We start from the raw sequence: 25,395 nt of genomic DNA on the forward strand, positions 1-25,395 counted from the left end.
TCTATGAGAGTCTTTGAATTGGAAAGACTGAACAATACCACAAATACCACAACAGTCTACAAATTGAAGGTTGTGTATGCCAATCACGGAATCCCTGAAAAAGATTACCTCTGACAATGGGCCTCAATATTCCACAAAGGAATTTGATGATTTTGCCAAAGCACGGGATTTCAAACACATTACATACACTCCCCAAAGCAACAATCTCATGGAGAAATGGAGTAAAATGCATGCTAACAAAGAGTCCCCCCCCCTTCAAAAATACCTATTTCAGACTAATGTAATATCAATTCATTTGAAATTTTGGGGGGTACTAAATAGCATAAAGCATTTTGCATTAATAGATTTCTATTTCTTATTATTCAACACCCATGGAAAACAAATTACTATTACAACATTTAATAATCAAAATAAATTATGAAAAGTAAAAATCAAATGTTTTATCTAGCAAGAAAACAGAGAGAACTCAAAACCAAATTTCTATAGTTCAATTATTTAACACATTGTGTCCCTTTCAAATGTTCCTAACATCATAGAATAACAGACCTATAGCAGCATATATATCCAAGGAATCCTAGAGGTTACTTTGTCCAATCCCCTTACTTTATAAATCAAGCAAATAGTCATTTATATTCCAGGCATTGTGCTAAAACCTAAGAATATGTAAAAAAAAAATAGTATCTGCTCTCAAGGAACTCCTATCCTAATGGGAAAGAAAACATGCCTAAAAGTTTGTACAAACAAGATATACACAGGATAAACTGAAGGTAATCTCAGCATGAAAGGCACTAACATTAAGGGGAACTGGGAAAAACTGGCCTAGAGAGATTAACTTTCCTAGGGTCACACAGGTAGTTAAGTGCCAGATCAAGGATACTTCTAACCTTGGATTATCATAATAGTATCTTCCCTCATTGTTGTCCTTGAGAGAAGGGAGATTGAAAAATGGATTCAGTACAGCCTAGGACAATACAGAAACTATTTTGTAGCTTCTAATAATTATCTCCTAATTTTTTTTGAGCTGAATGCTCTTCATGTTTCAACCTGGAGGAAACTAGAATAAAAGACTGAGAGCAGGTTGGTACCTGAGAAAGCTGAATAATCTGACCCTGTTTGTTTACAGATAATTAAACTAAGGATTTAGAAGATGAATTATTTGCCCATATATGTAGAAAGTGGTAAGAACTAGTATTTGAATCCAGGGTATCACTATTCTTTTCAATATATCAGAAATCTTAATTTATCATGGAAAGAACATGTAATGAGCAAATGAATACATGAGGATAAACGTATATTGTTGCAAAGTGGTGACATTTGTCTCTGGCCAGCCCGAATATAAGCACTCTCATAGCTTTCTGTCACTGAGTATCACATATCAACCCCTACAAAAATATATACATTGACATGAGTATGCTATAAATACACCATAGGCTTAAGAGCTTTTACCTTTTCTCCACTATATTGGTCAAGGATGTGTTATTGGGCAGTATTTGATATGAAGGATATGTAAAGCCTTGCTCCTTTTTAGGCTTTCCCTTAAAATTCATCAGAGATTTTCTAGAAATTAGATTAGAAGACAATGAAATGTTGAGTTGGTTTCTTTTCTTTTTAAAATCTCTTCATAGTGAGGTGGATCATTATCTAAATGCTACATACTGAATGGCTATCTGGAAAAACAGACTTCTGATTCTTCAGCCTTAATAAACAACTGAGATTTGAATATCTCAGGAATATATTGCTGAGCTTATTCCTTTATTTGGCTTACCAACTCTCTTCCCCATCACACTACTACCTCAGTCAAAGCTGAGGAAAATCTCCCTCTTTTGAATTAACACATTTGGAGACCAGAACTTAACACATTCTAAACTGCCATACACTTCAGTAGCAATTTCAAGCAATGTAGAAATACAAATCACCCTTGAAAGGAATAAACTTCCAACTTTAGACTCTGATGACTGAAACTAGGAGACCAAATCTCTTCCCTCCAACATAATTCTTCTCTCACAAATAGTAGGAAAATAGGATATGAAATGATCAACAGATAAGTTTTTCTGAAGCAGCAATACAGGAAGACAGATAATAAGGATTATATTCTGGTGGTTTCACCAACCATAGGTGACTTTTTACTCAAATCACTTCCTTTCTCATCTTCATCCAAGCTCTAACATACAGTGAAGTCCCAATTCCCTATGTCTTCTCATACTTTCTATCACAAATGCAATGTCCAGCCCTCTCACTCCTTGATCTCTTCATGTAGCTTCTTTGCATTTCAACTACACTTTTCCCCCCTATATCTTTACCATATAGTTTTTCTGAATCTCGTTCATGTGACTTATGCCCTAACCATAATACTTCTCAGTAGAAGAAAGTTCCTTTCAAAATCAAAAGCCCTCGGATAGTTAGGAATTTGTTGAGTTGTTTCAGCAGACATTCTATTTGGGGTTTTTTTTTGGCAAAGATAATGGGTTGATTTACCATTTGCTTCCCCAACTCATTTTACAGATGAGGAAATTGAGGTAAAGAGAGTTAAGTGATTTCTCCAGGGTCACATTGTAAGTAGGTATCTGAGACTGGATTTGAACTCAGGTCTTCCTGATTCTAGGTCTGATTTCAATCTACTGGGAGACCTGATCAGCTAGTTAGGAAATAGGTTAAAATCTGTACATAGCTTCATATAGACATTTTCCAGCTCATCAAGTTTCTAATGCAGCATGCTGAGGAGGTTATCCTTTGTTAAGTTCTAAAAAATATTCATCCATATTTTCCAAGGATTTTTATATTTAAAATTATTTTTTTCAAATAACAATACTTACATTTCTTAACTGCTACTCTCTTGCCCACTCCCACTACCCCCAGAAAAAAAAAGAAAAACAAATTCTCTGCAATGAATTAACATAGTAAAGTAAACATATTCCTACATTGGCCATATCCAAAGATGTGTCTCACTCTGTATATGTAGTCCAAAACCTCCAGTTGTTGGACAATATTCTAACTCATTGTTGATCTGGACTCCTGGTTAATCTTTCCATAAAAGGTATCAAGTCTTAAAAATATTTTTAAATTGTTCATTTTTATAATGTAGCAAAAAAAAATTTCCCAGGTACTGTGCACTTCAGATTGCATTAGGTTAAAATTATAATAAAGTGATACTTGCTCATTTATCCTTTCATATTTATGTAGACTTTCTCTAATGCCCCTTGATAATGTGATATAAAATAATCCATAATTTAACTTCCTTCCTTCTCTAGTATAATCCATCTTTCCCTTCCCTTTTACAAAACATCAAAATATTAAAAAATCATTCCCAGACTTTTATCTTATTTGACTTCTTTTATGACCCATGATGACAATGTTTTCTTTTTTAAATTTTTATTAAATTTATTTATTTTCACACATGTGCACATGTATATTTTTAAGTTACAAAATTTCTTTCCACCCTCCCTTCCTACCCACCTTTCCTCATCAGTGAACAGTCGGGTTACCATTGTACATACATATTTTGATAAACATATTTACAGATTAGTTATTTTTGGTATGAGGAATTAGGATTAAGGGAAAGATACATAAAATGTAATTTTTATACAGTGTTCATCAGATTCTGAAGGATTGTTTTTGTGTGTGTGTGTGTGTTTTGTTTTGTTTTGTTTTTCTTCCTCTAGATGGGGATCATATAGTCTATAGTCAATCTAATACAATTGTCCTAACTCTTTGGATTGCTGAGAGGAGCTGCTTCCATCAGGGTTGTTCATCTCACAATGTTGTTGTCGATATGATATGTACATTGTTTCTAACAATGTTGGGGTTGATGTGTATATTGTTGACATCACTGTTTTCAAGTGATGATTGAATCACCTCCTCTCACGAGAATGTAAAAATATTGTGCTTGTCCATTTTTTCCCCTATTGTTAATTTGCATTTAACTTTTTAGAAAAAGTTTCTCCTTACTGCTTTGTTTACATTTCAAGGTTTCTTATATTAGCCTTCAATCTTTTCATAATGGATTCTTGAAAACCTTCATTCAATTAAAGGTTCATTTCCCACTGAAGCATTATATTCAGTTATTTTGGGTGAGTTAGTGTAGACTATATGTGTGTGTATGAGTGTGTGTGAGGGTTATGTAAGTATCTTTTGCCTTTTGGAATATCATGTTCCATTCTTTCCATTATTTTAAAGCAGTAGCTGCTAAATTTTGCATGATCATGCTTGTGGCTTGTCAGTATTTATATTTTTATATCTGGCAATGTAATATATATTTGGTTTGACATGGACATCCTGAATTTTGACTACAACTTTCCTAGGAATTTTCCTTTGGGAGTTTCCTTCAGGAGACACCTGACAGATTCTTTCTATTTGTACTTTGCCCTTTGGTTCTAAAGATCTACAGTTTCTTTGATGATTTCTTGAAATATAATATGCTATACAGGTTTTATTTTTAGAGAGGTCCATGGTTTTCAGGTAGTTCAGTAATTCTTAAAATTTCTTGCAAGGGTGAAAGGTACACAGATTCAGTTATCTGCTCATTTTTCTTCTTAAAGTGGTTATATATTACACCTCTTTGCATAACCATATCAATAGACAAAACCACAGGATATAGGGAAATAAAAATAACCTCTCTTCCTACTGCCCAATAATCCTGTATGTGTGCGTGTGTGATTTGAAAATAATCCAAAGTTGTGGGATGATTGCTATTTATCCTCATATAATGAAGATTTGGATTTGGGGCACGCTGAAGATAATAGAATCATAGATCCTATGCTTCATTAAACTGAATTGTATTAATCTCTCTCCAAAGTTGCTAATAATTTCTTAATTTCCAAAATTAATGTTTTTATTCCAAAAGGGGTTCATCTGAGATTCCCTACATCTTCATCTCTATCTTCTGCCTTCCCTGATTTCCTTTAAAACTCAGCTAACAATCCACTTCCTGCAAGAAGATTTTCCCAATGACCTTTGGACCTATTGTCACCCCTCTATGAATTATCTCTTATTTATTATAGATTGAGATAAACAGAGAGATAGTGAGATGGAGAGATAGATAGATAGATAGATAGATAGATAGATAGATAGATAGATAGATAAAGTGGGTAGGTAGGTAGATGAGTGGGTGGGTTGGTGAATGGGTAGATAGGCAGGTGGGTGGGTGAGTAGTTGGGTAAGTAGATTTAAAACTGGACTATAACTTCCTCGAGATCATGTACTTTAGCTTTTCTTTGTATTCCCATCACTTAGATGCCTGGTATACAGTAGGAACATAATAAATGTTAATTGACTGACTGACTCCTCCTAAATTTAGTAACCAAAGGATTCTAGATCATATGAGCTGAACTTTATTGGTTTTACAATTTTGATTTTTGAACCCTTTATTATGATCAATCCTGAAAATTCCAAGGAATGAATTTCAGCTGGTTGAGTTCTCCTGGACTGCCTCAATACTTCTTACTAATCCATTTTATTATTTTGTAGGATTGAATTCTCCTTCTTTCTACAGGATCTGGGATCTAGAACTAATGGATACATTAAGCAATATTACTTGGGCTTCATTTCATACATCTGATTTGATACTTTATACTTGGTCAGTTTTGGAGGTCTTAAAATTAGGATATTTGGTTCTTTCTAATAGGAAAATAAGGAACTTGGATTTAAAACCTAAATTAAAATGTATTAAAAATTAAAGTGCAATCATTTTATTCATTTATAGTTCTACCAACCATACATCAATGTACCTGTTTCCTTACAACCCCTCCAACATATATCATGTGTCTTTTTTGGTCATTTTTTTGTCAAGGTTCTTTCAACTGTATCATACTGCCTCTGTGTTGGCATAGAAACCCTATGATAATATGATATTGTCATATTATTATGACTATAATTGACACCTTATTCATATTAGAAGCTTAACTTCTCATGAGAAATCAAGATTTCTCAGTCAGTATATATTTTCCCCTGGGATTCTTTAAGAACCCTGCCAGTTAGACATTGTACTTTCCACTTTCTCTTCTAACTGGGTTACTATTCTTCTGTTAATTCTCTTCTAGTTGCAATGCTTTTTCTGACATTCAAACAACTTAATGAACAAAAGCAAACATTGTGGTGTCACATTGGGGACTGGATAAGCAAAGTGAAGAGCAAAGAATGGTGCAAGCACAATGGCTTGTGTAATCCAAACATTCAGTGGAGAGCAAAGGAAAACAGCAGCTTACCCTCTCCAAACCACTTGTTCTAACAGCAGTAGAACAATCTAAATGTGATTGGAAATAACTGGGATCTAAATTCTGCTGATAGGAAAGAGAGTAGCTGGCTGAGAAATATTGGGCATGCTTTGAAGACCAGAGGATTTGTATTTATTTGCTTTAAGAAGCTGTCTAGTCACTTGGATAGATAGCACCCTTGGATAAAACTCCCAGATAGTTATTTTGTTCCTGACCTCACCAGAGATTGTTTGAATAATCATAGATTATTCACTTCATATCTCCATAACTAGGTCTCTACAGTTTCCATTTACAGCTTCAATTTAAGTCAATAAATATATATTATGTGCCTTCTGCAAGTGAGATACTATGCTGAGTTATCAGAAAACAAACACAGAAATGTCAAGCTAGAGACCGCTTCACTTGTTCCTTGCTTGAGAACACTCAGCTTTATGGTATTCTTCTGGCTGATCAAGTTCAAACATTCAGTTCTAAACCTCATCAATGTATTTTTCTTATACAGACTAAACCTGAACATACATAAATTCACATCAAAGATATTGACTAAAAATAGACTGAAAATGTGATAATAAGTAATTAGATCAGCTGCTAAATATTGTTAGCAGGAATATATATCATATTCACTTGATTTCAGGGAGTGACAGTCAATTCTTAGCAAATTTCACTGTCAACAGAACCCAGCAATAGAGGGACACATTTGTTCACTGAGAGAATAATAATAGGATTTGGTTATTGACTGGATTTGAGGGGTAATCAATAGAGAAAAATATAATTTAATTTTGAGTTTTGAAGTCTAGGAGACAAGGAAAATATTGGCATTTTCAGTGGGCAGTTGAAACAGAGTAGTTGAAAAGAATGCAAGGTAGGGCAGACACATTGAGTTTCAGATGCTAATAAGACATGCAGGTGAGAATGGATAGTATAACAAGCAAATGCAGAATGCTTAGTATTCATTACTACTTGATGATCAATATACTTTGATAAAATACATTAAAATAAATTTATTACCACCTATTTTATGTCAGACACTACATGTTACATGTATAAATGCAAAAGTAAGATAGTCCCTGTCTTCAAAGGTCTTACAATCTGCTAGAAGGATATGGAATATTCACAAATGCAGCAGGGAAATAAATATTTAAATACTACAAATAATAAGCACACTGAGAATATAGAAAAAATTAGTTCAAAGCAATGGTGTAAAGGGACTAATTGAGCAAATAAGGGAAGACTTTCATTCCCTATAATTTGGCACTTGTGCTATTTCTTGAAAAGAGGTAGGGGTTCCAACAAACATAATTGAAGAAGAGAGGTATTCTAGGTATGCAGAAAAGTCTGTACAAAGGCCCAGAGACAGGAGAGACTAAATGTAGAGAGATCCATTAGAGAACTATTTTACTAGTCCAGGCAATAGAAGACAGGGCCTGACTTCTGGTGATTATGTGAATAAAAGGGAAAGATTCAAAAGATGCAAGAAAGAAGGAGGGATGAATTTTGGGGAAAGTTAATGACCTAAAATTTTCCCTGAAAATAATAGAATTGGTAGAACCATGGATAATCATCATAGTTTTCTATTTATTTTGCTTTAAGATAGTATTATTAACTTGATGGGAAAACAGTAAAAACTAGATAATTACCATGACAAATTTTCAATCATCAAAAAAGCAAATTTCTAAATATTAGTTCACATTTTATAGTACTTTATATAGTGATTTTTATATAGCAATTTAAGAAGCATTTTTAACAACTACCTTGAGAAGTCATACAAGCAATATTACTCCCATCCAATAGATGGAAAAACTGAGATCCTGAGAGGTAAAATGACATGTCCTAGGTCATATTGCTAGTAAAGGATGGAACTAGGACTCAAACACATGTTTTTCTCACTAAAAGACAGAGTTTTACTAACCATGTTAATTTCAGAAATAATTCTTAAAATAGCTTAAGGAAACAAGAGCAATTTCTCGATTTAGAGATTTTCTTCTTAGAGACTCAATGTTTTCTGATATCCTTTGATAATACCCAAATGTCTTCCTCTTCTACCTCAATGAAGCATAATTTTATAGGTTCTACTACTCTTGAAATGTTGTAAACATGATTCTGGGGATTGTCTATTATTGAAGGACTGTCTGTCTAAGTAAATGAGAAACTAAGTAAAACCCTAAGCAAATGAATGCAAGTACAAATTGTCTCAAAAGTCTTGACACAGATTAAGTTAATTGGGATACCCTGAATTTACACATATTAAATCTCCCCAATAAAACTAGGACAATATTATTTTCACTGCTTAGTTCCCTTATCTTCAATCCCCCCCCCCATTTACTGACTCCTTTCCTGCTTTATACAAACATGTCCATGCCTTTTCAATTCTTAAGACATCCTTTTTTGATTCAACTATCCTCTGTTTCTTTCTTTTCATGGTTTGACTCCTTGAAAAAATCATCTACACACAGTGAATGTTTCTACACCTCTCTCTCTCTCTCCCCCCCCCCTGTCTGTCTGTCTGTCTCTGTCTCTGTCTTTCTCTGTCTCTCTCTGTTTCTGTCTGTCTGTCTCTCTCTCACTCTCTGTGTTTCTGTGTGTGTCTCTATATCTCTCTCTGTTTTTGTGTATATCTGTCTCTGTCTCTCTCCTATGCCCACTTGCTCTTTTAAAATTCTTTTAATATTTATTTAAATTTTTTTTTAATTTAAAGAGAAGGTAAGATAGAATCTGTTTCTGAAACAAGTGTAGTGTTTATGCTAAAAATCATGCTAAGTGTGTGCTGGGTGGATTATTGTGAGCCTAGCTTAATTTATCTAAATTAATTCCATCTAATAAACATTTATTTAATGACAGATGGAAAGAATGCCTCAGAAACAGGAAGACCTGAGTTCAAATGACCCTTGTTTTGGCTTTACTCCATCTAGTGGCTAAAAGTAGACATTTTTTATTTCAAATGCTTTCCCTGCTAGTGTTTCTTTTTTCTTATGTCTTATAACTAATCCTCTATATCATTATCCTTTATACCTCCAGCTATTAAGACAGTTATTTAAATTAAATATACATGTGGAACAATTTTCTTTGGTTCATCTCGGAGAAATAAATGAATATTCTTCAGAACTTGACTCTTTTAATAATAATAAACAATATTAATAATAATAATAACATAATGGTGATAGTAGGAAGTTCTTCACTCACAAAGACTTGAGTTCATATTCAGTCTTAGAAACTTGCTACCTATGTGACTCTGGACAAGTCACTTAATCTGTTTGCCTCAGTTTCTTTATTTTTTTAAAATAGGGGTAATAATAGCATCCAGCTCCCAAGGTAGTTGTGAGGATAAAACAAGGTGTTATTTGTAAAAATGTCTTACAAATGCCTCCTCTGACATATACCGACTGTGAGACTTTGGGCAAGCAATCTGCCCCAGTACCCCAAAGAAAGAGTGTGGACCTGTACTGGCAGAGGGAGTTTCCTCATTAGTTGTATTCTCACATCATGAAATCAAAGGTCCTATCCCTTTCTTTGTCCTTATGATCTACATACTGTTATATGTACTGATACTACAAACAAACAAACAAACAAAAAAGACTTTGCTTTCTAGGAGTTTATATTTCACTGAGAATTCAATAAGTTAACAGTTAAGAATGCATTAAATAATTGGTTGGGAATTGGGGGCAGGAAGTGACCATGATTAGAAATGACTTCTCAGATGAAATACTACATGAAATGTAACTTAGAAGAAACTAAGAATTCTGAGATATTGAGGTGAGGCGAGATGCATAACCCAAATATCTTCTTACTCTCTTCTAAACCACTTCAATATAACCTGACTTAATTTAACTGAATCTGCTCTCTCCAAAGTTACAAGAGATCTTTTAATTAGTTTTTTCTTAATAATCAGTATTAATAATAATTTTTCTTAATAATCAGTATTCTTGACCTTTCTATAGCATTTAACTATTGTTACATTTTCCTTTCATGACACTGCTCTCTCTATTCTCTTTCCATTTATCCTGCTTCTTCTCCATATCTTTCACTAGTTCTTTGGTCAGGTAAAGACTGTTAGGCATGATGTCCCCCAAATGTCACAAGTTTTTTTGCTTTGTACCATTGCACTCAGTGATCTCATCAGCTTCCTTGGAATTATTTTTCTAGCCTTAGTCTCTTTCCTCAGGTACAGTTTCACAAAACCAATTGCATTTTAGACATCTAGAAGTAAATGTTCTTTAGGTAGTCTAATTCAATATGTTTCAATATCCACTATTTTTCTGAACTTTCTCATTACTGTCCAGGACACCATTATCCTGGCATTCAGGCCTACAAAGGACATGTCATTCTTGACTGCTTACTTTCACTAGCTCCATATATTTAATCAACTACCAAATCTTGGAGGAGGGAGGGAGGGTTTTCCCCTTTTCCCTATTCACATAGCCAAAACCCTAGTTCATATCCTTATCACTTCTTCAAAGAACTATTACAATAGCCTTCTAATTGATCTTCCCATGTCCAGTCACTTCCTAGTTCAACACATCTTCCATTCAATTTCCAATGCGACTTTTCTGAACTGTAGATCTGATCATGTTGCATCAGAAGTTTCAGTGACTTTGTGTATCTCCAGGATAAATGTAAAATCCTGAATTTAATTTTTAAAGCTCTTCATAATCTGACCCCTTCCCTACCTTTGTAGATTTCTTATCCTTCTCCATTGATTCTACAACATAGTAATATTGTCCTATTTACACTTCCTCAAATATTATACTCCATTTCTTCTCTCCATGCTTTGCTTTTTTTACTGGCTAACCCCTATACTTGGAATTCTCTGACTCTTTACCTCAATTAATAAAATTCTATTTTTTCCTTTCTTCCTTTACCCTTTTGGAAGAGAAAAAAAGGGAAAGAATCTTTGAAACAAATATTCATAGTCAAACAAAACTTATTTCCATATTGGCCATCTAAAAAAAAATACATCTCAATTTGCACCCTGAGTTTATCCCCCTTTTCCCAGGATATCTAAAGCATGCTTTCTCACTCTTCCTCTGTAATCATGGCTGGTCAATCCATCAGAGTTGTCTTTCAAAGAAGTTTGTCTTTTCAATGTTTTTGTTAGTATATAATTTTTCTCCTCATCTGTTCACCTCATTGTGTCAGCTCAAACAAGTCTTCCCAGGTCTATCCGAAATCATCCCTTTCATTCTTTTCATGCTATTTCTTATGGCATAACAATGGTTTTTTGTTCATTTGGATCTTTATTTTCTTTTTTTGTTTTCTTTGGGGGTGTCTTGGCTTACAAACAGGTTTCACTGGGACAAAATGCATGCATATTTTAGTACATTTTTCAATATAGTTCTAAATTACTTTTCAGAGTGAATAGACCATCAGTACATCAATGTGCCTATTTTCCCTCATCCCTTCTAATATTTTTCATTTTGGATTTTTAAAATAAACTTTTCCAATTTGACATATGGACACTGAACCTCAAAGTTGTTTTAATATGCATTTCTTTAATTAATAGCAACTTAGGGGGCAGCTAGGTGGCCAGTGGATAGAGCATCAACCCTGGAGTCAGGAGGACCTGAGTTCAAATCTAACCTCAGACACTTAATAATTACCTAGTGGTGGGGCAGCTAGGTGGAGCAGTAGATAAAGCATGGGCCCTGGAGTCAGGAGAACCAGGAGTTCAAATCCGGTCTCAGACACTTAATAATTACCTAGCTGTGTGGCCTTGGGCAAGGCACTTAAGCCCATTTACCTTGCAAAAAAAACCTAAAAAAAATAATTTCCTAGTGGTGTGACCTTGGGCTCCATTGCCTTAAATAATTTTTTAAAAATTATTAGTAATTTGAATACTTGTAGCTTAAATTTCTTCCCTTAAAATGCTTGTTCATCACTTCCTTTGCAATTTATCAATTGAAATTTCTTCTTATTCTATTTGAAAAGATTTTTTTGAATCAGTTTCTTATAAAATAAGTGACTATTTGATTTGATAGACTGGATTCATGGTCCACTCAAGGACAATGAATAGCATCATTTAATGAAATGTTTATTTTTTCACTTGACAAAAATGGTTATTTCTCCATGATGTGCTCATTATAAGACAAAAGAACACAGTGAAGATAATTTCCTTGTGCATTAAAATATATTGAAAATGGGAAATAGAGAAATTACATAGAGAACTTGAAATATTCTTCAAACTACTTCATCATACACCTTAATACTCAGTGTCTTCTATTCAAAGGCAGTCTCCAAGAAAGGAGAGCTAAAAATATGTTGGTATAAGATTTGAAATAATTAAAACCTGTAGACTAAGAAGGCTCAAACCTCCATAATTAAGAATTCTGTGAAGACAAGAACTGTCTTACTTTTCTTTGCCTTTCCAGCATGTAATATAGTTCCTGACTTATCACACATATTTAATTAATGCTAGTTGAAGGGCATTGGACATGGTATGTATTATAATAGTAGCATAAGCATTCAAAGTTACTGTATCTTAATAGACACAAAATTACCAGTCACTAATGATAATTATTTCAGAATAAACCACATGAAGGCCATCAGATCTCCAACAAATTGGATCAAAGGTCAAAACCAATGCAAACCTAAAACAAAAAAAATTTTTTTTTAAATTACAAGTATAATTACAAAAACATTGACATAATATATTGTTTATTGACTGAAAACCCTGGAGAACTGTGAGAGGGAACCTTCTATTCTTGCTGTCTCTAAAATACATTTTTGTAGGCTATATATCATTATGTACCATTTCTAGTGACATTTGAATGCTGCCAATTTGTCTGCTGAATTTGCTTGTGGTTGCTTTCCTATTGTCCAAAGGTTTCTGGGTGACTTTTATTTTTCAGTTCTGAGATTCAAGAATTTATTTACTTTATTTTTTCAATAGATTTCTTGATCATTATTTGAACTGGTATGTTTCAACTTTTTGAGGCAATATAAACATTAGAGCTGGGCAGTACACATTCATTTAGGAAGTCATCATAGCCAGAAATGCTAGATTGTATTTGGGAAATTGCAGGGTGCAACAATACCCAAATCCTCCCTAAAACAAAACCCTATCTTTTTCTATACCAATCTCCCACTGTAAAAAGAATTTGTCATCATATAAAGAGGGTGAGACATAAAAATAGGAGAACAAAATTTCAAGGCTTGTTCACCTCTTTAAATTGTGGTAATCTAGAACACTTAGAGTTTGATCACATATCTAACATGTCAAGGTCCTCTAAGATACTTGGTCCATTGCTAGTCCTTTTGATTTGGTCCTGTCACTGGATTTCATTCACTATAAAGAAAGAGTGAGACTGATAACTTTTCCCAATTTGCCTCATTGAAATCCAATTCTTGGCCAAGTCAAGACACCATCTATAATGTCATTGGTCCTCTTCACAAACAAAAGATCAACATTAATAGTAAATTAATCAACATTAATAATAACCTCTGAAGCAGACTAGCTATATGTCCATGGGAGAGAGATAGCCTCTTAATGTACCAGGCAACTCTAAATGATTTTGTGGTATTGATTAAATATTTAATTTTATAAGAAGAAGGAGAATTCACAATGTATTCACAAACTCCCATCTTTCTATATGGTTGTGAATCATGAATCACTATGATCTCTCATGAATCAAAATTGTAAGTGACCTAAAATTAAGAGACATAGTTTTGAATGAATTAGGCAGTGATGACTTATCAGTGATGACTTGCAGAGAGAAGGTGACTTAAAAGATCTTATCCAGGAAATATATAATTTAAAAAGGAAGTGTAATGAGGGTAAAGGATAACAGATGGAGAACCCTAGTGTTTCAATAGTACCCACATTAAAGGACCTAGAAGAAGACTGCCAAAGATTGAGTAAATACTTCAGATTTATGGAAAGTCATAAATGAATGGTTGAGTAGTAAGAGTAGACTATATTATCCACTTTACTGATATATCTTATATACTATAGGCCTGAATAGATATCCTAAGTTAAAGACATTGTGACTATACTATAGTTTTCCTTTTGGAAGCTATTTGGGGGTGGGTATAGGGACAGTGGGTGATCAGTCATATAAACTTAGAATTTATTCCTCAAAGAAATAGGTAGTTCTCATTTTTGATATAGTCATTCAAACATGGGTTTTTAGGCAGTTAGGTAGTAAGTGGATACATTGCTTGACTTAGAATCAGGAAGAATTGAATTTAAATCCTGCCTCAGACATTTCCTTAGCCATTTGACCTAGAGATCTCCCTTAACCTCTTTCATTTTCTGATGGCTATAATTGCACAATAGGAAGTCACTATCTTTCCAAAATAAAAGATAAAAATAATACTCCATACTACAAATATACATTTCAAAATTTCTCCTAGAGGTTCAATCAATAAATTGAAACATTATCATAAGTTATCCATGATTTCTCAGACTCCAGGCTCCTTCAGAGCCCTCTGAATCCAGTGATCAGATAGGAATCAGGAGACCAGAGATGTGCTGGATGGGAGGCAATCAGGGTTAAATGACTTGTCCAAGCTCACATAGCTAGGGTCAAGTGTCTGAGACCAGATTTGAACTCCTGTCCTCCTGTTTTTAATTGGCATTACCACACCAAGAATCATGATCTCCAAGCTATATAACATGGAAAATTTTCCACATTAAGAGTCCCAGCACAGGAGATCAAAATCATGTGGGATCAAGAAGAAGTAGATATCATCTCTGATATACTCATCTCTTTTTTTTTTAACTTAATAAGCATTCAAGTTCCTACTGTGTATCAGCTCTAGTGCTAAGTGCTAAGCATACAAAGATAAAAAGGAAGATAAAAATTACCTTAAGGAGCTTATCTCTATCAGAGGAAAAAAATTAAACCTATTTGACATATATGTCAAATAAACACAAAAGGGGAGGTATCAAATGATTCATTAGAGCCTAGATACATTAAAAAAATAAAATTTCATAGGGAAGTAGGTATTTGAACTGAACTTTGAAGACTGAAAAGAGTCGGCAGCTAGGAGGCACAGTGGATAGAGCACCAGCCCTGGAGTCAGGAGTACCTGAGTTCAAATACGGCCTCAGACACTTAATAATTACCTAGCTGTGTGGCCTTGGGCAAGCCACTTAACCCTATTGCCTTGAAAAAAAAAACAACTTAAAAAAAAGATTGAAAAGAGGTCTAGGTGAAATGAAGGAAAGAGTTCATTTGAGGCATAAGAAACAGTCTACTGAAAGGCACTGTTTCAGGAGATAGAATAACACATAAAAGGAACAGAAAGAAGGCTAGTCTGTCTGGAACATTGTATGTACAAAATGGGGTAAAGAATAAGAAACCTATAAAGGTGGTCTGAAATCAGACTATAAAAGGGTTTTACATGCCATAAAGGAGTTTGCATTTTATCTTGCAGACAATGGGAAACAAGGAGCTTTTTAATCAGTGGAGTGATATGGTCCAACCTATGCTTTAATCACGGAGGTCAATATTGTATAAAACAAGATGTTTCTAAAATATTTCAAATTTATAAGACATTTTTTCTTCTCATCACCATTTTTCCTCCATTAAATTTAAGTATCTTAACATCTCTCTCTATTTAGTAATGTAATTTGTATTCTTTTTTGAAGGAACTGTGAATCATCTGCTGGGAAAATGTAGAGAAAGTAACTTAGTATAGAATCCCAGAAATCCAGAGTTGGAAGGGATCTCAGAAGTCTTAACTCCTATCTGGAAATAAATCCTTTTTGTAATATCTCCATCAAGAGTTCACCAAGCCTCTGTTTAAAAACCTTCCTTAAAGGGACATTGGCAGCTACCTCCACAACCAAACTTTAGATATCATTCATTATAAGGAAAGGATACCAGCATTTAATTGAAGCCTTTAGGTTCCTTCCTGTCTCACCCTTTCTTCCTAGTTCTTCCCTCTAAATCCTAGCAGGAAAAGTCTAATCTTTCTTTCTTTGAATAATCCTGCAGATACTCGAAGATAGCTAACTCTTGTTTCTTCCAATGAGTATGTCTTGATCACAGAAAACTGGCAAGATATCTTGGGGTTTACAATAGATTCCAGGCCAACACTATTTGGTTATAGTTTGGACCCTGACATGCTCAAAATAAATGTAAATAGCAATTTTTTTTCTGATTTTAGCCAGAAATTCTGAGGTTCTTCCCCTCTCAGATTGATTTTTTCCCTTTTTGATAAGTAAAAGAGATAATTCTTTGCTTCATTTTTTTTTCTTATCTGTCTTACTAAATGGGCACTGCCTCTGAGACCTGTTGAAGATCTTAGTTTAGAAAGGTAGCCTCTCACTGAATCTAGGCCATCTCTAGTCTTTCTGATCCATGTCTGGCCACTGGACCCAGATGGCTCTGGGAGAGAAAGTGAGACTGGTGACTTTGCACAGCACCCCCTCACTTAAATTCAATTCACTAGTATGTTACAGCATCACCTCTCTGATGTCATGATTCTCTTCAAGAACTAAGGACCAGTACCACCACTACCAACGATCATTTATTGTCAGGCACTGTACTAAATAATGGGGATAGAAAGAATAGTAAAAGACAGTTCTTGCTCTTTCAGGACTCATAACCTAATGCTGGAGACTATTTTCCAAATAGCTATATAGGGTAAATGAATTAAGCAGGATTTGGAAAAATATATGTATGTGTATATATATATATATATGTGTGTGTGTGTGTGTGTGTGTGTGTGTGTGTGTGTGTGTGACATGAAGGGAGACAGGAGGTTAAACATCTCCAGTTTCTTTGAACATAAAAACAAAATGTGATCTAATTGGGGAGGGGGAGGGCAGAGTTCAGTTCTTAGTAATATTTTGAAAATAATAATAGTAACAGATAGAAATTATATAGTGTAAAACATTTTATAAATAACACCTTATTTTATCCTCTCAACCACCCTCAGAAATGGATTCTAACATTACACCTATTTTAAAAAATAAGTCAATTGAGGCACACAGATTAAGTGACTTGTCCAGACTCACATAGGTAACAAGTTTCTGAGGCTGATTTTGAACTTGTCTTTATGACAACAAAATGGAATTGTGAGTGAATAACTTTCTACTTCAACACTATGTTATAGTCAAGTTCTGAAGAATATCCATTTATTTCTCTGAGGTGAGTCAGAGAAAAATATTCCACATCTATATTTAGATTAAATAACTGTCTTAAAAACTGAAAGTATAGGGGTTAATGGTATAGGGGACTAGGTATAAGATGTAAGAAAAAGAGGTTAAAGAAAGAAGCAATAACAATAGTGGAGGAAGCAGGGAAAGCATTTGAAATGAAAAATGTCTGCTTTTAACCACTAGATGGAGTAAAGCCAAAAATGTTGGCTCGGAGTTTCAATAGTAGAAAATTATAATTTCCTTATGGTTAGTGCTGATTAAAGAATCTCAGAATCAGAGTTGGAAGGGACTTCAGAGACTGTCTAGTCCAACTTTTGTATGAACCCAAATCCCTTCTACTATACCCCTAACAAATGATCACCCAGCCTTTGTTTGCAGACATCAAGTAAGGGAAAACTCTCTACCTACCCATGTATCCCATTCCACTTTTTGGACAACTCCAATTGTTAGAAAGTCTTTCTTTATATCTAGTCATTATCTGCCTCTATTCAGCTTCTACCCACTGTTCCAAGTTCTTCCTTTCAGGATCAAATAAAAGTCTAATCCCATTTTACTGGAATACTAAATCAGATACCTGATGACAGATATGATATCCTCCTTCTTTTCTCCAAGTTAAACATCCTTAATTATGTCAGCTGATTTTGAATGTCATGATCTTCATTTATCTTGTTTATCCTCCACTGGATAGTCTTTAGATTATCAGTTCCATTATGTGACTCTCAGTGACTTAGTTAACTTCTTTGTTACTCATATTCCTCATCTAAGTAAAACTAGATGATTGAACTCAATGACCTCTAAAGTAAGTCCTTTACATTTCTAAATTTATGAACTTTTGTATCCTTCTCTAAAATGTGGCAATCATGGGTCTATACCTTGAAGAGATGATGAAAAAGGGTAAAAACATCACTTGAATAAATATATTCATAGCAGCCCTGTTTGTGGTGACAAAGAATTGGAAATCAAATAAATGTCCTTCAGTTGGGGAATGGCTTAGCAAACTGTGATATACGTATGTCATGGAACACTATTACTCTATTAGAAACCAGGAGGGATGGGAATTCAGGGAAGCCTGGAGGGATTTGCATGAACTGATGCTGAGTGAGATGAGCAGAACCAGAAATCACTATACACCTTAACAGCAACATGGGAGTGATGATCAACCTTGGTGGACTCGCTCATTCCATCAGTGCAACAATCAGGGACAATTTGGGGCTGTCTGCAATGGAGAACACCATCTGTATCCAGAGAAAGAACTGTGGAATTTTTTAATTTAGAAAAATAAACTGATGTCTTATTGTCTGATCTTGCTATCTCTTATACTTTATGTTTCTTCTTAAGGATATGATTTCTCTCTCATCACACTCAATTTGGATCAATGTATACCATGGAAACAATGTAAATACTGACAAACTGCCTCCTGTGGGAGGTGGGAGGAGGGAAGTAAGATCAGGTGAAAAACTGTAAAACTCAAAATAAATAAAATATTTTTCAAAATTAAATAAAAAATAAAATGTGGCAATCAAAACTGAACATAGAACCTTAGATGTGGACTGATTAGGGAAGGCCTGTTTCTTCTTCATTATAGGCACTATGACTCTTTTAATAAGACTGAAAATAACATTAGGACTTATTTCCTCTTTTCTGTTGGGCAGCTAGGTGTCAAAGTGGAGAAATGTAAGCCCTGGAGTTGGGAAGACTCATCTTCCTGAGCTCAAATCTGGCCTCAGATACTTACCTGAGCAGTCACCTTGTTTTCCTCAGTTTCCTCATCTGTAGAATAAGCTGAAGAAGAAACAGGTAAGTCATTCCATTATCTTTGCCAAGAAAACTCCAAATGGAGATCAAAGTCAAATATGATTGAACAACAAATCAACATACTGACATTTTTATATTATTGTCTAAATCATCAGATCTTTTCTAGCTGAGCTACTCATATGTATTTTACTTGCATACATATGTTTTTTAAAACTTAAATACAACATGCATCTTGAAATTCCAAAATCATAATATGCATATTAGTTTTAATACTGGGAGTTTTTAATACTGTATTTCCTTATATATAAAATACATCTTAATTTGGGGGCTGGAAATTTGAAAAAATTTATTGCATAAAGTTATTGAACTCTAGTTTTATTCATCATGAAATTCAAAGACCTTTTGCTCATAGCTTTCAGGCATTTGGGGGGCAAGTCTGGGTTGCAGACACATGCTCAGTCCATTCCATTTCTCAAAACTGAAGCAACAGTTGTGTCTTCCTTTGAAATCAGTCAATTCTTATTCATCAGCAATTCTTCTTGCCTCCTGCTGAACCATCTTTGTGGACACAGGAATTCCAATGGCCTTTTGTTCTTCAATCTGTATCTTCAATTCTCTCTCTAACTTAGGCCATCTTGCTGACTTGCCTCTCATGGCCTTCCTCTGCTGGGGCATTTTCAATAGGGTTTCTTCTTCCTGTAGCTACTCTCAGATTGTTTTCTCAGTTGGGGGAGGACAAAACTTATGTTCAGCAGCATGATTTCCATTCAATTTTGCAAACTGGATTACTTTGAACTAGAATTCAGCACTGTATGAAAATCTTTTCTGGGGGCAGCTAGATGGCCTAGTGGATAGAGCACTGGTCCTGGAGTCAGTAGGACCTGAATTCAAAGCTGACCTCAGACACTGAATAATTACCTAGCTGTATGACCTTGGACAAATCACTTAACCCCACTGCCTTGCAAAAACCAAAAAAAAAACCACAAACAACTTTTCTGAACCATTTCTGGGCAGAACATGGAAAAATATAACCTAATATACTGGCCACAAATGTGAAACAATAAGTGCAAAGACAAAAACAAAAAAGCAGGAAATGCAAATAAAAAAATCCTTCAACCACTGCACAAGATGCTCCCAGTTTGTAGACCACAAATTTTTTTGAAAAAGGGTCAGTCTAGGGGCAGCTAGGTGGCACAGTGGATAAAGCACTGGCCCTGGAGTCAGGAGTACCTGGATTCAAATCCGGTCTCAGACACTTAATAATTACATAGCTGTGTGGCCTTGGGCAAGCCACTTAACCCCATTTGCCTTGCAAAACACCTAAAAAAAAATGGGTCAGTCTTATACATGGGGAAATATGGTAAATGACTCTGGTTCATGAACCACTCAATTTTCTTTAGGAATATTAGAATCTCTCTCTTTCTCCATCTATCTATCTATCTATCTATCTATCTATCTATCTATCTATCTAATTTCTTGGACTCTAGAGAAGTGGGTTAAAAAGTCCTTAGTATTTAGATAAGTTCTTAAGCTAATGATATAGTTTGTATACAAGATAGTATAAATTATTTTAGAGATAGTAAAAATTACAAAGGGCTCATAGGATCATCAAAGCAAAGTTCCACTCTCTCTTTATGAAGTCAGACTAGTAACTGAGACTCCTTCATAACTGAGACACACTTGGCGTTGTTAGAGAGTCTAATTACTTTCTCATGAGATCCTATCTACTCTTGTTACCTATATAATCATTTAGAATTTTAGCAATAACCTACACATTAAGGGTTCTTGCAAAAAGACTTTTCATTTACCAATGGGATTTATATGTATATATATGTATATGTGTATATATGCATATATGCATATATATATACATACACACATACACACACACACACACACACACACACACACACACACACACACACACACATATATATTAAGCACCTAGAACAGTACCTGACACTGACAGGCATTTAATAAATACATATTCACTGAACAATTGATCTCTATTAAATTTTAACCTTTTAGATTCAATGCATTATTTAAGATATTTTAAATTCTGACTTAGTTATCTACCTTTTCTAGTTTTATGTTGTAAAATATGTTTAGAGATGGAGAAGATCTCATAGATTAGCCTTTTTTTTTTAAATCAATTAATAAATATCTGAGACCAGATTTGAACTCAGGAGAGTAAATCTTCCTGACCCTAGCCTTGGTACTTCTCCACTGTACCGCCTAACTGCCTAACATAAGAGGAGAAATAAGTCCTAATATTGTCTTCAATTTTATTAAAAGTGGCATAATGTCTTTAATGAAGAGGGGACAGGCCTGCTATATTTTGTCCTGATCAGACCATATCTGAAGTTCTGTGTTCAGTTTTGATTGCCACATTTTAAGGAAGGATAGAAAACATCATAAATCTTACAGTTGAGTAAATAGGTCAAGGTAGAGGAAGTAACTAGTTTCATCACTAGTTCACAGAGGTAGGTAGTATGTACTGATTCAAAATTTGAACATTTGTAGTGCTATTTTCATTTTGCTACCTCTGAAAATTTGAAAAGAATTGAGCATTGCCTGCATTCTATTGTCAGTTATCATTACCTCATCCATCTTATCATTTCTTTGTTCTTTACCCACTAATATATTTTTTTTACAAAAGAATCCCACCTTTTTTTTGTTGTCCTTCATTTTCCTCAATAGCTTTTTATGATCCTTAGCACTTCTGACCCAATTCTTAGATTTCCAAACTGTACATATGTTTCCATTCCTATGAGTGGATCAGGGTTTCATACTTAAGGGTATCTTTCTAGAGAGGGTGGGAAAAGGTGGAAAAGTGATGACATGAAGGAAGCCAGGAAGCAGAATACTGAAGGCATTTCATACTTCAGTGTTTTTCATGTTTTCTAGGCTGAATTCTCCCTAGAGAAATTTAGGGGAGCATATTTATTCATCTCTTTCAGATCTAGTGTTCCAAAATCTAGACTCCAAGTCATCTTTTCTCTCCTTTAGCACAAATTCAATGTGATATTATCACTTCTTCTCTTAGTTCCTATATTGTCTACCACTAAAACTAGTTGCTCCCTGTTAGTGAGAATCAGAGCAATAGTATAATTTCTGCAGCAGCTAGGTGGTGCAGTGGATAGAGCACTGACCTTGGAGTCAGGAGGACAGGAGTTTGAATCCCACCTCAAACACTTGACTCTAACTTAGCTGTGTGACCTTGGGCAAGTCACTTAACCTGGATTGCCTTGCATCCTACACCATCTTCAGTCATCCTGATTCATATCTGGCCATTGTACCCAGATGGCTCCAGGGGAGAAAGTGAGGTCTTAGATAATTTAGCTTAGCCCTCCCTCACTCAAATCCAATTTAAGTGCTTGTCATGGCATTACTTCCCTCATGTTATGGTCTTCAAGAAAGAAGAACAAACATTATCATAATTATTTCTTCTGATGGATTCCATTTGAAAAATGAATTTATTTTGGCCAATTTAAAAAGTTACTATTTTAAAAAGAGAAAAAACAGAGCCACAGAAAGACAGAGAGACAAACACAGAGAGAGACATATAGAGGGATAATGACAGTCATATAGAGATAGAAAGAAACAAGCAGAGAGAGACTCTAGGAAACATTTAGATAATCCAAGTTCCCCGTGTAGTGATACATACATACAAGTCTGTGAAAGACTTGGGATTTATTCTTTAAACTCTTCATCTAATAGCTGCTTGTTTCTGATTAGATTGTAGAATAATTTGATAAGAAAGTGACATCTGTTTCTCCTTTAATTTATCTTCATCCATTTTTTTTCATCATATTTATTTCCTCACATGGGTATAACTTGTAATTGTAAAATATTATCCTTGTTGCCCCCAAACATACCACCATATAACTTTTATATTTCATTTCTTTTCCACATTCTACATGTTTCATTCATGACTTAATGATACCAATGAATTTTCATTGGATTAGCAATTCTTGATTATCATGCTCATTGCCTAAACTTTGTGTATGTGTAGATGGACATTTGAGACTATTGGGTTTTGTTATTGGTTCCCTTAATGGATTTTTTTGATCCTTGAATTTTTGTGTCTCAAATGTTATTTTTTCCCCCTCTACTATGAGTTAGATACATGAATCAGGATGTCAGTAGACCTCTCTATTGTTTTTATCAGGTCAACAAATAATTGCTTCAATACCCTTGAACAAAGTCATCAACCAATTCTATTCTTCTCTTCCTCTAATTTTGACTGGATGAGCTCTCACTGAATCTCTTTTATTATTTCTTGGGTGGCAAGAAGATATTTCTTTCTCAAAGACATTTAGCTTCCTCTTATTCATTAGACTGTGAGTTCCTTGAAGCAAGGACTAACTTTTTTTGGTTGATTTTAGGTTTTTTGCATTTCCTTTTATCTCCAGCACTTTTCAGAGTGCCTGGAACATAAGAAATATTTAATAAATGCTAACTGACTAATGTTTATTCAGGAAAAGTCCATTTTAAAAAAAGACACATCATTTTAAGATAAACTCCATATGTTACTATTCTCTCTAGTGTTTCTAAATAGAAATGGATATTGTATTTTATTATCTATTTTATTTTAAGACTTTTTCTTTATCTATTGAGATAACCATACAATTTCTTCTGATTTTGTTATTGATTCAGTCAATTATACTGATAATTTTCCTAATATTGAACTAGTCCCACCTGGTCATAGTGTATTTTGATGTATTTTTGTAATCTCTTTGCTAGTATTTTATTTAAAATTTTGCATTAATATTTATTAGGGAATTGTTCTATAATTTTTTCTTTATATTTTGACTCTTCCTGGTTTAGGTATATCAAATTTGTGTCATAAAAGCAATCTGAGTAGGTGATTCTTGGATGTAACCTAACTCCTTTGCCTTCTGGTATATCATATTCCAAGCCCTCTGGTTATTTAATGTGGAAGATGTAGACTACTATATATTCCTTACTGTAGCTCCACAATATTTGAATTGTTTCTTCTTGCAATGCTTTCTCCTTGATCTCTGGAATCTGATTATGAAGTTTCTGGGAGTTTTCCATTCTAGGTGATGATCAGTAGATTCTTTCAATTTCTAATTTGCCCTCTTCTGATAAATCAAGGTCAAAATTTCCTTTGACAATTTCTTGAAAGATATTGTTCATTCTTATTTTTTTCAATCATGATTTCAGTTCATCTAACAAGTCTTATATTATTTCTCCTGAATCTATTTTCTAAGGCAGTTGTTTTTTGCAAAGAAAGATTTCACATTTTCTTCCATTTTTTTTATCATATTCTGTTGTCTCAGAGTGATTATTTTTACTTGTTCAGTTTTTACTTTTAAGGAATTATTTTCTTCAGCACACTTTTGCACTTCCTTTTCCATCTGGTCAATTCTATTTTTTTTTTTTAGAAATTTATTTGCCTGGAAATTTTTCATATGTATTTTTCCATACTATTGACTTTTTTTTTCCATAGTTCTCTTGCATCACTGTTTTTTCTTTTCCCAGTTTTTCTTCTACATCTCTAATTTGCTATTTAAAATCCTTTAGGGGCCCAAGACTAAATTACATTTTTCTTTGAGGCTTCACATGTAGCTAATTTGACACTAATGTTTTCTTCCAAATTTATGCCTTGATTGTACTTGATCGTACATCATAGTAACTTTCTATATCAATTTTTTTTTGTTTGTATTTTTCTGTTCATTTTTTCTGCCTTCTTTGACAGTTGGTGTTTTATTTTTGTAAGGCAATGGGGTTAAGTGGCTTGCTCAAGGCCACACAGCTAGGTAATTATTATGTGTCTAAGGCAGCATTTGAACTCAGGTACTCCAGACTCCAGGGCTGGTGCTCTATCTACTGTGCCACCTAGTCGCCCACAAGACAGTTGGTCTTTTTTGTGAGAGTTGGGCTCTGGCTTAAACTTTTTGTGCTGGGACTCTTACTGCTGACTTTCACTGAGTTTCAAGGTTTAGCTGCTTCCTTTCTCAAGAGAGTAGAATTGACTTGTACTGTTCATTTACCTCCTCTGCCACAGGGTTTGACTGCTGCTGCTGACATGTTCTAGGGGTGAGTCTTTCTGCTAGGTTGTTCAGGTAACAAAGTCTGTTTGGTGGCTCACCCTAAATGAAAGAACTTGCCTTAAGGATGGGATCCTGCTCCTGGGTTGCTAAGGACACAGGATCTTTCTCTCTACTGTTAGACCCTATCATTGGAGTCTTACTGTTGGCCAGTTTTATGGGGAGGGGGTTCATACTGGTCAGCAATGCAGTCAAGGTCTCACAAGGTGGCTTGTATTGGGGGTGGGGTCACTGGTTTGGGACCTTGCAG

At 34.4% G+C, this 25,395-nt stretch overlaps 1 pseudogene; it reads right to left on the minus strand.

The window, feature by feature from the left end:
- LOC141511963 (surfeit locus protein 2 pseudogene) overlaps positions 1 to 25,125 on the minus strand; it is a 39,044-nt pseudogene extending 13,919 nt beyond the window's left edge.
- Positions 25,126 to 25,395: the final 270 nt, after the last annotated feature.

This window comes from Macrotis lagotis, chromosome 2, assembly GCF_037893015.1.
Source record: "Macrotis lagotis isolate mMagLag1 chromosome 2, bilby.v1.9.chrom.fasta, whole genome shotgun sequence".
NCBI lineage: Eukaryota > Metazoa > Chordata > Mammalia > Peramelemorphia > Peramelidae > Macrotis > Macrotis lagotis.